Source organism: Lagopus muta, chromosome Z, assembly GCF_023343835.1.
Source record: "Lagopus muta isolate bLagMut1 chromosome Z, bLagMut1 primary, whole genome shotgun sequence".
Lineage (NCBI taxonomy): Eukaryota > Metazoa > Chordata > Aves > Galliformes > Phasianidae > Lagopus > Lagopus muta.
In genome coordinates this window covers 37,211,880-37,224,313 of record NC_064472.1, presented here as the reverse complement: position 1 = coordinate 37,224,313, position 12,434 = coordinate 37,211,880, and the positions used below count along the sequence as shown (strand labels likewise).

The 12,434-nt window shown below is 36.5% G+C and overlaps 1 long non-coding RNA gene across 1 annotated transcript; it reads right to left on the bottom strand.

The window, feature by feature from the left end:
* Positions 1–564: 564 nt before the first annotated feature.
* Positions 565–5,005, bottom strand: LOC125686885 (uncharacterized). Its single transcript, XR_007373930.1, has 3 exons — positions 4,970–5,005; positions 3,033–3,129; positions 565–2,436 (listed from the first exon to the last, which is right to left on the bottom strand). It is a non-coding gene; the product is annotated as an uncharacterized LOC125686885 (long non-coding RNA).
* Between the last annotated feature and the right edge of the window lie 7,429 nt (positions 5,006–12,434).

Sequence of the window (12,434 nt, the reverse complement as noted above, 5' to 3'; positions counted from 1 at the left end):
ACTGTATCATATGACTTCTAGTAATTCACTTCCCTTCAACACCTGTGGATGGGAGTCAACTATAATTAAGGAAGTCATGACACTAAAACACAAAGGAGTGCTCCTTGATCTGCCTGCTTTGCAGAGGAGGGGAAGGAGGATTGCAACTGTGATACTTTCTTTCCACTTCTACAGTCATCTCTTTCCTACCGTTCCAACATTTCTGGTTCAGGATTTTACATGCAATGTATTTCCTTCCATGCAGCACACTTCTGTTTCCAAACGACAGGCCTATATGGGCAGAAACTATGCAAATACATTCACCAGGTCTGTTTCAGAAAGAGAGAAATCACATAAAATCTAGTAATCTAATATGATGAAGCATACAGCTTTTTAAATTTCCCTTTACTGAGAAATTCATTGTTGTTTCAGCATAAGCATTCCTACTGCATTCAATAACAAATGGCATTAAAATACTTTTCTAGTTCTGAATATAGGGCTTTTTACATGGCTCCTATGAATATTTTTTTGCCACAATTCCTTTTACCTTGTAATAAGTTTATTGTACTAGTTTTGTAAAACTAATCATTCTTATATCAAAATTGGTGTAGGTGACTTAATCAGCTCATGCCAGATGTGTGACATATATCCCAGTACATCAAATTACAGCACTTCATTCCAAATAACTGCAAGTAAACAAATCCAATTCACCTCTGGAGGCTTCCTGGAAAATCTTATTCTGGTGTCATTTCATTTATTTCAGCAATTTCCAATACTTATCCAGCTAAAATAATGAAGAAAATCAGTGAAATTGTTACATTAAAAAAACAAACAAACAATCAAATATCTTGTTTTGCTCTTTAACACATTATTTTAGTCCATGACTTTTCTTCCTCATTTTTTTTATTTCTTTAAGTTTATTCTTTTTACTTCCATTATGTGCCCCTCATTTCATACGCAATCATTCTGAACAATATTTAGGAAATTTTCACTGCTATCTAGTAAATTCTTTTGAAGCATACCTCTTCCTAGATGGTGTTTGGAGGAAATATTGCTGCTCCAAAAGAAGTTTATATTGATACAAACTCCTGAATGAAATTGATAAGCAAGTTTATAAGTTTAAAATGTATAAAAATAAAAGCTGAAAGATAATTTCATTAGACATAACCCATTACCTGGTCTAGAAGGAGATGTCTCTGCCTACAGCATGGGGTTGAAACTAGAAGATCTTAAAGATCCCTTCTAACCAAACCATTCTATGACTCTATGATCTACATGACTGTCACAGCTGTTATTGAAAAATATGCATGCCAGATAATCTCGGACCAGTCTTAATACATATCTTTCAGTGTTTTCTCTATAAAATATATTTATTTTTACATTAATATACTTAGAAAACTTTCTATTCTATTCGTTAAATTAAAATCTGACATCAGAATTTTTTTTTTTAAATGCTTTGGGAAATCACTAGTTGTATTAGAAACCCAAAGTTTCATTGTAATTGATTATTCATTCTTGGTATCAGTGCAGTGAGTTACAACTTCTTGCAAGCCCATTGGCTGAATCATAGTACATATTTTTAATCCTACATGAAGGAAGGAAATCCCTCCATACAACAGGAAACTATGCCATAAAGTTATACTATTCATGGAGAACTGCTGCCAATCACATGTAGGGAGTTCTGCTGTGAGCTAATTTTACTGAGGAGCACCCAAAGGGGATAGAAAATCCTTTGCGGTGGTTTGAACTGTACAGGAGAAAAAATATAATGTATTTTTAATATTTGCTAATGTGAGCAAGAAAGTGTTGGCAAACTAAATTAAAGCCATGGGATGAAACGTGACAGTACTGCTGCTATAGAGCCAGGTAGCTAATATTATGCAAATAAAAATATCCACAGTTTGGCTGCTGAGATCTTTGTGCAAATCTCAGCTGGGGGCTGCTCTAGTAACTGAAGAATTATGGGCTTGAATTAGTATCTTGTACTCAGCTGAATAAACAACTATCCCCTTGATATTCTGGGCCACAAAAGCTTCTGCTTTAGTTCTGAAATCTTCCAAATCCTCAATGGACAAGTGTCTTCATTGTGTCTCTGAAGTTCATTATCAGAAAGTTTGTCTTGTTTCTTCATACTTATCTACATATTTACTTACCATAATGAGAATCTTTTGATTTTTTGCTGTCTTTCAAAGCCAAATATTTGAAAAGACAAAAACCAAAAACTAACAAACACAAACAACACCTGTGATTGAAGTATATTTCATAGAATATTGACTGACAGGTCTAATAGATATTACCATTAACATGGCATGGCCTCGTGGAAAAATACTCTCTTCCTTCTGGACAATAGGCTTACAGCCTTGCGGAATCAGTTTCAAAAGGATCCAGGAGACTTGTGATAGGCCATCCTCTTGTAAAGTGGATAAAGAGGTGATGATTAAGTGAGAAATTGTCAGTCTGTGGACACAGAAAATAACAAAGCTAGTCAAAACAACAATAAGCGGAAAAATTCAAACCGACCAACTGGCCAATCACAAACACCACGACTAAAACAAAAGCAAACAAACAACAAAGCAAAAGAAAACAAAACCAGCAATAAGTAAATAAATAAAATTACTGGATGTTTGTGTGGGAAGAAAGAAGAGTGATTAAGAACCAAAGTGATTAAGGAAGAGATCTGTTTCATATGAAGAGAGCATTCATTCATCCTTAGTGAAATACAAATGGTATTGCAGGAAACAGTAGATATAGCATGGGACTAAGTTCTTCAGCACTGAAGATGTTGTGACACAATGCTGTTAATAAATAGACCTGTTTATGTTGGTGACCTGCAGCATTCATGATTTCTAATTTTGAGTTCATTCTGAAATAAAGCAAGCGCCTTCATGAAGGTGCAGTGGAGTGCAGGGCATTTTAATGGGATCTCACAAGAATTTGAGTACCTATATAGACGAACTCATACAAAGTAAAAACAAAAAACATCTACCATGTCATTTACAATGATCAGAACAACTCAGATACGAACACAGAGAGATTTCAGTGCATTTCCTTACAATTTTCCCTTCTATCTTCCTTTGAGCAGCAATGCCTGGTCCTGTGTTGAAACTGTAGATAATCCATCTTCCAGCACTTCTCCAGGGAGACCATTATCTACCAGAGGAGAATAGCAGTGGCAAAATCAGAGTGCTGCTCCTGGGGGCAGAGGCAAGAAGAATTTGGGTAGCTGTTGCCTGTGCCGCAATCACACCAGCTGCTGCTTGCCACCTCAGCTGTTGTTGACATCTCCACCCAGTTGCCTCCACATGTGCCATCCCTGGGTATGGCTTGCAGAAACAGCTTCGTATCAAGTTTGGGAGAGCATGAAAACTTCCACTGACCACATGAGAATAGGATGCAGCTCTATGTCCATGCTTGGTATTGTTTCCTGGGCCTGTTACACATTAATCCCAGAGGAAAATCAGCTGCTTTAAATGCCATTCCCTGTCAGATTTCTTCAAAGCAGAGATCTCTGAACATAAGGGGCCACCAGTGTTGCTACATCACAATTAGTTCTTATATTTTATTTTATTTTTTTTTGTTAGTGGTGAGGGAAAGAAAGGGAATAAAAAAATTAATTAATATACACTCTTATGCTGATGGATTTTGGAGGAATGGCTACTTCAAAATGATCACTTGGAGTCCCCTTTTTCAGTGTTTCATTATTAGTCAAGTAGCAAACAAAGCCTTCCAAGACAGGATCACATTTTTGCACTGACTGATTTTGAAAGACATTGTGCAACAAGAATGTATGACACTTCTGTGCATGTGACACTGGCATTAAGTCTGGCTGTGAGTGCAGCCTGCCTGGAAAGAACATACAGGAAAGCATAAAAAACAACACTGATGTCTTCTGCTCTAGGGAAATCCAAAGTGGTTTTGGTGCAAGCCTCCGAAGTGAAGGTGAGCTTGCCTTATGTCTATTATCTTAATGAGATTTTGTACATCTAATGAGAGCAAGAGAAAAGTTCCTGATACTGAAAACATTTTCCATAATATCAATTTTAAGTATCTAATGCTAGTTACTCACAGGCTAAGGATAGGTTATACAGTGTATTGTTGCAGGGGCAAAAACTCAACTTTTGCATATCTGGTAGTGACTTTAAAGAGTGATTATAGACTAAATAATTTCTCTGGGCACTGTACCTGACTGTAATAATCCAAACTGCCTGTGACTTACAATTATATTTGGCAACAATCACCAGTTCCCACTGTAGTGTGAAATTAACACCACACACTATAGCTGCAGCATTTATTGAACACAGGGGAAATGATTATCACTCTATAAACTCAAAGACATCCTCTGCTATTACTTAATTAGCATTGGTATCTGTACATAAATTAGAACAGCATTTGCAGCCAGCTCCCCCACTAAAAGCCTAACAGCCTTCCCTCAGCCATCCGTAATTTAAATGATAACTGAGTCTTTGAGGGATATGCCAGTAAAAAATAAGTTTGACTTGCAACCCAGCGGAGTGCATTACAGGATTTTTTTCGAGGTTATTAATATTGGCCCAGCATACATTCTTTTGGGGCTTTCCTGAAATAAGTTTTTCTAAAACTAAAGATATATAAAACTTAAAATTTAATTTTGTTGATTCCTGTTCTCTTCCCAGACCCAGACCCCCCCCTCACCAGGAAAAAGCTTTTTCCCACCTTCTAGTGCAATAGTTTTTGTATGTAGACAGTCATTTTACTCTACCAGAATGGAAACATTCTTCTGTTTGTTTCTTTTGAGAAAGCTTTTCACAAAGTGCCTGTATTTACTTTGTGACTTGATAGAAGGCACTACAGAAACTAACCTGATTTGACTCAAATGTTTGTCCATTTACAACAGGAATTTAGCTAGTAACCTGTATACGCAAAGAATATAAGGATGCTATAATCACAAAATAAACAAGAGAGTTAGGCAAAGTAGACTATGATAACAAAAGAGAATAAATAGAAGGCTTACCCCTACCCTGGGCTCACCCACAAAACACCAGCAGAGGGGATCTCTAGAAGAGATCCTTCCCCACTGGCAGCCAGCTCTTAAATAGGTCTTCCAGCAGCACAGGTGAATTGCCTTCACCTGTGCTCCTCTGGCTGACTCATAGCTCGCCTCAGGTGATCAATCAGAGGTTCAAGCTGTGACTCAGTAGCTCCCACACACAACCAAACGTGGGCTAAAATGACTTGGTTGGATTTGCCTAAGAATTGCTTCATTCAGGATCTGCTGAGCACTGAACTGGGGACAGTGACATCCATCTGATGGCAGTTGGAGAGAAGGAGAGTCATAGAATGTGCCAGTCAAAGAACAGCTTGAGAGGGAGGCTGAGAGAAAAAGTAAGTTAAAGTAAATTGTTCCCAGGGAGTTTGTTATGCATAACTACTTACCACTTCTTCTATATAAAGTTTTTTATACTAGAAAGATACAATCTTCCATTGCTTGACCCTGAGGATGTTTTTAGACACAGCAAGAAAAGTAGCACTGTCAAAGCACATAAGCTCTTTGGTGAATGTATCCATGCTGTAAACGTACTACATGTTGAAAAAAATGATTTGTATTGCCTGGTCCATGTTGCTCATACACAATCATTTACTATTCTTTTAAGGAGGAGTAGATAAATATTGTATCAGTGAGTTTGGTACATTCTTTGTTCTAAGAAACATTAGCATTCCGGGTTCTCCTTCCAGTAGAGCTAAAATAGCATTTCTGCTGCATTGCTAAAACAGAGGAATCTGAATGAAATTTTCCATCTTTAATTCCCTTAACATTAATTGAAATTACTTTTGGAACATAACTTCCAGAAAGGTTTTTATATGTATTAAGAAATATTTCTTACTCTCCTCAGTCATGCTTCTAAATCTCCCCTACATGCAGGAAAAAGATGCAATTTATTATCATGATGAATTTACAAGACTTTTATAGAAAAATATAATAGATGTACAAAAATTAAACATCAAGAAACAGTGGGGGAATAATTGGCTAAGAGTACCCTGGGATAATCACTTAGCCAATTCTATTAATAACAAACAAGAAAATGTGTTTGTATCTTTTGAGTACATTTTTCTTTAAAAAATTGCTTTTTCAAAATAATTTTGTGCATGATGATTCCACATTTTGAAGAAAAAGAAATCAAAATACTTATGTTTTTCTCCACTTTTTTATTCTTGCCAATAACTCAAGAAATTTTGGCTCCAGTTCCTGGTTCTCCTCCTGTGCCTGACAGACATTGATTCATACCAATAAGCAACGTCAACCTGAAGTTAAGTTCCTCCCCATGAACATCAGTTGGAGACATAGTTCTCCTCCCAAAACCATGGAAATTTTACTTGTCCTTCTCCGAGTCAGTCACTAGAGCTGTCCCCTGATTTCTGAAGGAATTAGAAGGGAGAGGGAAAGGGGAAGGGAAAGGGGAAGGGAAAGGTGAAAGGGAAGGAACGTGTTCCTGAAAAAAACACTAAATTACATCTTTGTCACTACTCTAAAGTTTCTTCGCACCTTGTTTCTGGTTTTCATGTTAATCCGGTAGAAAGAATAACTCTGCCTTGCTAAGATTGGCTGCATTTTATACCATCCTTTTTAGTGTAGAAAGTTTTACTTAATTAGTCTTGTGATCTCACTGTGTTTCTGTCCAATATTAAACTGTAAACTGTAGACAGATTTTATTCATTTAGCCTTTCATGATTTGGTCAATATTAGGTAATTTTTATTTTAAAATACTTCTGGATAGTTACAGCAGAATTTGAGGTTGCATTTCCAAAACAATCAAAGGACCAGAAATTTTGTCTTCCTTATTTAGAAAATGAACTGGACATTTAACTTTTCTCCTTTTTTTTTTTTTCCTAAGTTAGTGTGCTGAATTATCTAAGCCAAGGAAACATAGTAAAATTAGTCATACAACATTTCAACAGTAATGGAAGGGACCATTCAGCACCTTAACTGGTAATGTAGGGAGTAATAGATTATAAATTTCATAGAAAAGGTGTAAAGGAGCAGCAGTGTCATAGGATATAATCATGGTAGCACTGTGTAGCCTTGTGTTATTATTTGGACTTTAGTATGTCTGTGCTGTGTCCTGCCAATATACCTCTACTGTTTAGGAAAAGATGCAATTTTCATATTTTATCAAGACTTTCTGAAGATGGGGTTAGTGCAAATTCTGCATAACAGAGCATATGGACATTTTCCCTTCTAAAGCACTGGTAGTTAATCCTGTCTATGCAAGAAGGAGACATACTTTGTGTTTGTGGTTTGATGGCTTTGGGTCATGATTATGGGTAGCTTTGCAATATGCTCTGATCCCTGTTGTCCTGGTCATGACTCCCGTGGTAAACTCCAAAAGCTAAGGGTGAATGGAGGACGGATGACATTTACTTAAGAGAGTGTGTTGCTATGACATATTTCTGCTCTCTTTTCACAAAAACAGAGTGACTGAAACATTCCAAAAAAAGCTGTGACCTGAGTAACCTAGATAAAGGTAATCAGAGAAAAGCAATAGATGACAGACTTAATGGATTGTCTTTAATCTGTGCTCCTTTATATAATGTCCCCTGGTGTTCCATATATTGTTTCCTTCTGGTTAAGACTAAACAAGAGGAAACAAAGAGAAGCAGTCTTCCTTTCTTTTACACAAGTATTTCTAACCCTTTCAGGTGGCTTTAGAGAGCCTGTCCCAGATATGATCCCTCAGTACCATATGCATTAAAAAGTAGCTGACTGTCTTGGAAGAGCTGATCTGCAAACCCAGATATATTTTCTCCCAGTTACAAAGGAGGACTGATGCTTACAAGGAAGTATTTTCTCCTCAGATGTTGCATAGCAACATCTGGCCATACAAGATGAAGAATCTAGTTTGCTGAGAAGAAGATAAGTAAGATCTATTTCACTGCTGAACTTCTGCCCTCATCGTACAGGAAACTTGGTTTTTAATAGTTGCTGCCTAAAAGCAGACCTTTCTTTCTTTTTCAAGTAAGTGGCAAATAGATTAATAATCTATTGTCTGTACATTTTCCCCACCTCTCTTTTCCATCTCTGCATTTCTAAGCAGAGTTTATCCGTACCAGTCATGCCAATTCCATGCAATCTCTCTGATTCTACTGCATGTAAAGGGGAAGATGATTCTTTATTAATAAACAACTGGATAATTTCTTCCTGTTCATAGTGATTAATGCCACTTGTAATTATGGACATAGAATGGATTAGCTTCTTTGAGGATTGATTTCTACATCACCAGGGAGCTGGAAAATCTGTGCAGAGCAAAAGTCCATAATAAATAGTTTTGGGAGGGTTGAGATGGAGAACACGTTCTGTAAGCACTGCTCATCTGAATGTTCATGTAGTCATATCTACAACGCAAGCACTCGAATGGGTGCTCTAAACATGGTAACAACAAATAAGAATAAGAATTTGCTACTTTATTTCACATGGGAATCAACAACAATAGAAATTGTTGAAGGTTTATATGAAAATATACTGTATTTAGGATCTAGGAAATAACATTTTTTTATTTAAGCTTGTTTTTTCATGTGTTACTTTATTATGCGGGCTCCTTTTTTTCCAGTTTTATTTTACTGTTACAGGAAATAATGCCATTTCATTTACCCAAGAGAGACACCAAGAAGGGCTATAGTAAGTAATAGACCGCTAAATAAATCAAGTTCAATCTGTCTTTTGCATATATTTGCCATGTTTTAGTCTGTCCATGTTTCTGCTTTTCATCTACTGCTGACGAAAGCTCCCACAGGTGTAATGCAAGATGTCCACAGGTATTATAAATATCCCTTCATAGATCCCTGCTGAAGGATAAAATATGGGGTCAACTCAAAGTCAGCCCTAAATTATTAATGCAAACAAGTATATTATTTGCATAGGAGAATGTTAGTTTGTCCCTTACTTAAAGAAAGATTTATAAAGATCTTAACACCAGAAGAAATGTATAAAACAAAACAATGGCTTTATTTATCAGAAAAAAAAGTATTTGTGATCTCCAGAAAATATGTCTTACATTGGTGAAGAGAGAAGAACATGAGGAGAATGTGGGGTGCACAGGAAATACTCTGCAGATTCCTTACACAAAATATATCACAGTAGTAAAGTTCGTTGGATGCCCTGTACCACCTTAGTAAAGAAAAATGATGTAAGAAGGAAAACAATTTTAACTTCAGCTTATGTACATTAAGTGGGAAATTAAAATGTTTCTTTTTCATTTATCTGTATGTAAAGAGTGCAGTCCTGCCTTTTGCTCTAATCAAACACAGCTTATACAGCTTATCTGTAAATGGCATCCGTAAGAGGGAATGCAAAATAATTTTTTCTCAAATGCTACCATAAGGAAAAAATTCAATACCGTTGTGGGGGTGCCAGCTGGAGGACTCTGACACTGCACAAAACACAATTATGAAGACTGATGCCTCTGATAAACTGAGATGAGATGCTGGCCAGAAGGCTAAATTAGAATCTAACTTCACAGACAGCAGCCACATGTACTGAAGTTTGGGGAAGGAGAACATTATTAGCTAAGAATAATGATTTTCTTCATATCCAAGCTGATATCTGCTTTCATTAATTTTAAATGCCTGTAAAGATGTCTTTATGCATTATGTGGTTTGCATTTTTCATTGATCATGAAAACTCTCTTTTCATCTCCGTCAGATCTTTGTTAATGTGACTCCACCATTAAAAGCAAAAGGATAATGGGACTCTGGATTCTGCTTTCACTTACTCTGTTGGAAGTATGGAATTAAAAACTGATTTCTGTGGATATATTCCATGTTTCTCTAAAATCACAATCTGCCTCTGGTGTTGCCTTCAGTACTGGAAGTGCAGTTCGGGTCTGCAGATTTGGCCTGGTGAGAAGGAAAACATCATAACAGGATTAGGATGAAGGCATACAAGAATAAATCTTTGCAGTGCATAATTATGCAGTTAGACTTAAAAGTGTGGGGACATCATACATTAACTAATGACAGCTTCTGGGATAAACAAATCTTCACTTGGTATAATTTAAGAAGTCAGCCTTTCTGGTAAAATGTTCTGATGGCAAATGCAGATGTGTGTGCTTCCTTGTCTTTAGCTAAAGACAGTCTTTAGTTATGTAATATATACTATTATGAACAAAAATTTGTAGAATTGTTTTTGTTATTGCCTTGTTGTAGTTTTCCATTTACACTCATGGAAATGTGATTTGAATAAAATAGACTCTTCCTTAAGTATTCCTAGAGGAATTTGCTTTTCTAATCCAAGTGTTTTTAATAACTATTTTTCAGACTCTTAATATTTTTTGGGGATTCTTGGTTATAACATCAGTACAGCAAGAAGTTCAAAACAGATATGATGAAGAAAAGCGTGGCTTGCAATACATTTGTGTTTGAGAAACATTTAGATGTTGTACTTAGGGACATGCTTTAGTGGGAAATATTGGTGATAGATGAGTGGTTTGACTGAACGATCTTGGAGATCTCTTCCAACCTTGGTGATTCTATCATTCTATTCTAATTTTGTGAAACACTGAAAGTGTCTCCTTTCCAGCAAAAAGAAATGTGAATGTTGGCTATCTTGGAATGAAACTCTTTCAAAAGTGCTTTCACTACGGCTGTGTTAGCTGCTTTCACACATGTTTTTATCTATGAGAAAAATGTATTACCTCACCTGGTTCCTTGCTGCACACAGCAAGATGCTAAAATCATCAATTTCTCTTCATTCCTTATCATGAGGAAAGATGCTTTATTTTTCAGCTTTAGGGCATGCTGAATATTTTCTTTCTCCATTCAGGCAGTGAAGAGGCTATTAGCAACTTTGCCCCTTTTTTATTCTCTCTATACAGCTCATCTGAAAATATGTAATTCATATTTCAGTGGCACAGTTTCTTGCAGTCTAGTTATTGATGGCACAGTGTATCTCCCCATCCCTCAGCCCCTTTCCACTCCTGGCTGTATCATCTTCTGTTACAGGTTATCCTAAAGGATTTCTTTCCAAGTAATGGGGACAAAGAGATTACAGTTCAACAAATTCAATGATGGCTCTTGATGCAAAACTTTCAGGATGAATCAGAGACCCCAAATTACATCCCTGTTTTCTTCAGGATAGTTTCTAAACACTAGTTAGTTCCCAAGACAATCATATGGAGTGAAAAAAAATTGTTCTATAAATTTGTTTCTCTAAAGATGTGCTGGTGAAAAAACTCAGTATTTTACTTTGCAGTGAAACCAAAATTGCAGTAATTCTGAATTCATCCTCTGGATGGGGGGGTGGAGGGGGGGGAGGGGGAAGGGAGGAGGAACAAAAAACAAAACTCATTGAGCTTTGGGAAGTGTAAACGGATTGCATCTGTTTACATGTCTGATAGATTACATCCATCAGAATTTTTCTGGATGCTTCTGATTATGTGGTGAATGATTACTCCCAAGCTTTGTTTCTGCATGTGGATTTTCCCCTCCTTTTTGAAGAAATGCTTAGCTGTCTTCCAGATAGACCTATTACCTGCTTAAGGCTAAGAAAGTAAATGCATCTTTATAAAGCACTACCAGTACAAATGATCTTCCAAATTGCTTGAATGACCACCTGAAAATAGCTTAAATAGCTTAATTGGCCTTGGTTTTTACGATCTGAGCTCTTGGTAATTTTTAAAAAACAAGACTGCTTCATAGTAGAGAGATCATATACAAGTGCTCTGACAGCCTTTATCTTTGTTGTGCAAATGTGTGGGGTAGGTCCTCATTCAGGACGAATTCAGCATGAAATTTTACCAGTGCAAGTCTCAGTGGACACTGAGGTGAGCAGAAGGAGCAGAGCATGTGGCTAAATAACTGTCTTCTTGGAACTGAGTCTTTTTTTGATAACATTTTGTCACATTACACTTTCTGACATTAAAAAGCTTTCCCAGGACAGTAATTCTGTTATTTTCAATAATACTGTGTTTTCAAGGGTACTCTATACCCATCCTTATGTACCCATCCCCTTCTTTACTTGAGCATTTTAAAGGCATTATCAATATGAGAAAAAACTGTTGGGGAAAAAAAAAAAAAGGAATTGCATATTTTATTGCTGTCAGTGATCATCTGCTCAGACAAACATCCTTGCAAAGAACATAACTAGTGGACAATGCTCATAACTCATTTTATGGAATCTATGGCCTAGATGGTGCAAGACATTTCCAGCATGATATTCATTTTGTGAAAGAAAGACAGTTCCAGTTTAAATCACTTACTCACCGAAAATCATTCTGATAGAGTGACTCCTGAGACCCAAAACAGAACTAATTTGGTAGTTACTGGCAATTCTTTCATAATTATTAAGCATCTGGGTCCAAATTCATCTCTGATAAATCAAAGTGAAATAAATGGGATTGCACTGGAGTATCTTACATTCTATTACCGCTGACCCATCTCTGTGAAAAGGAAAAATCTTAACAGCATGAGACTCAGAGAATGCACCC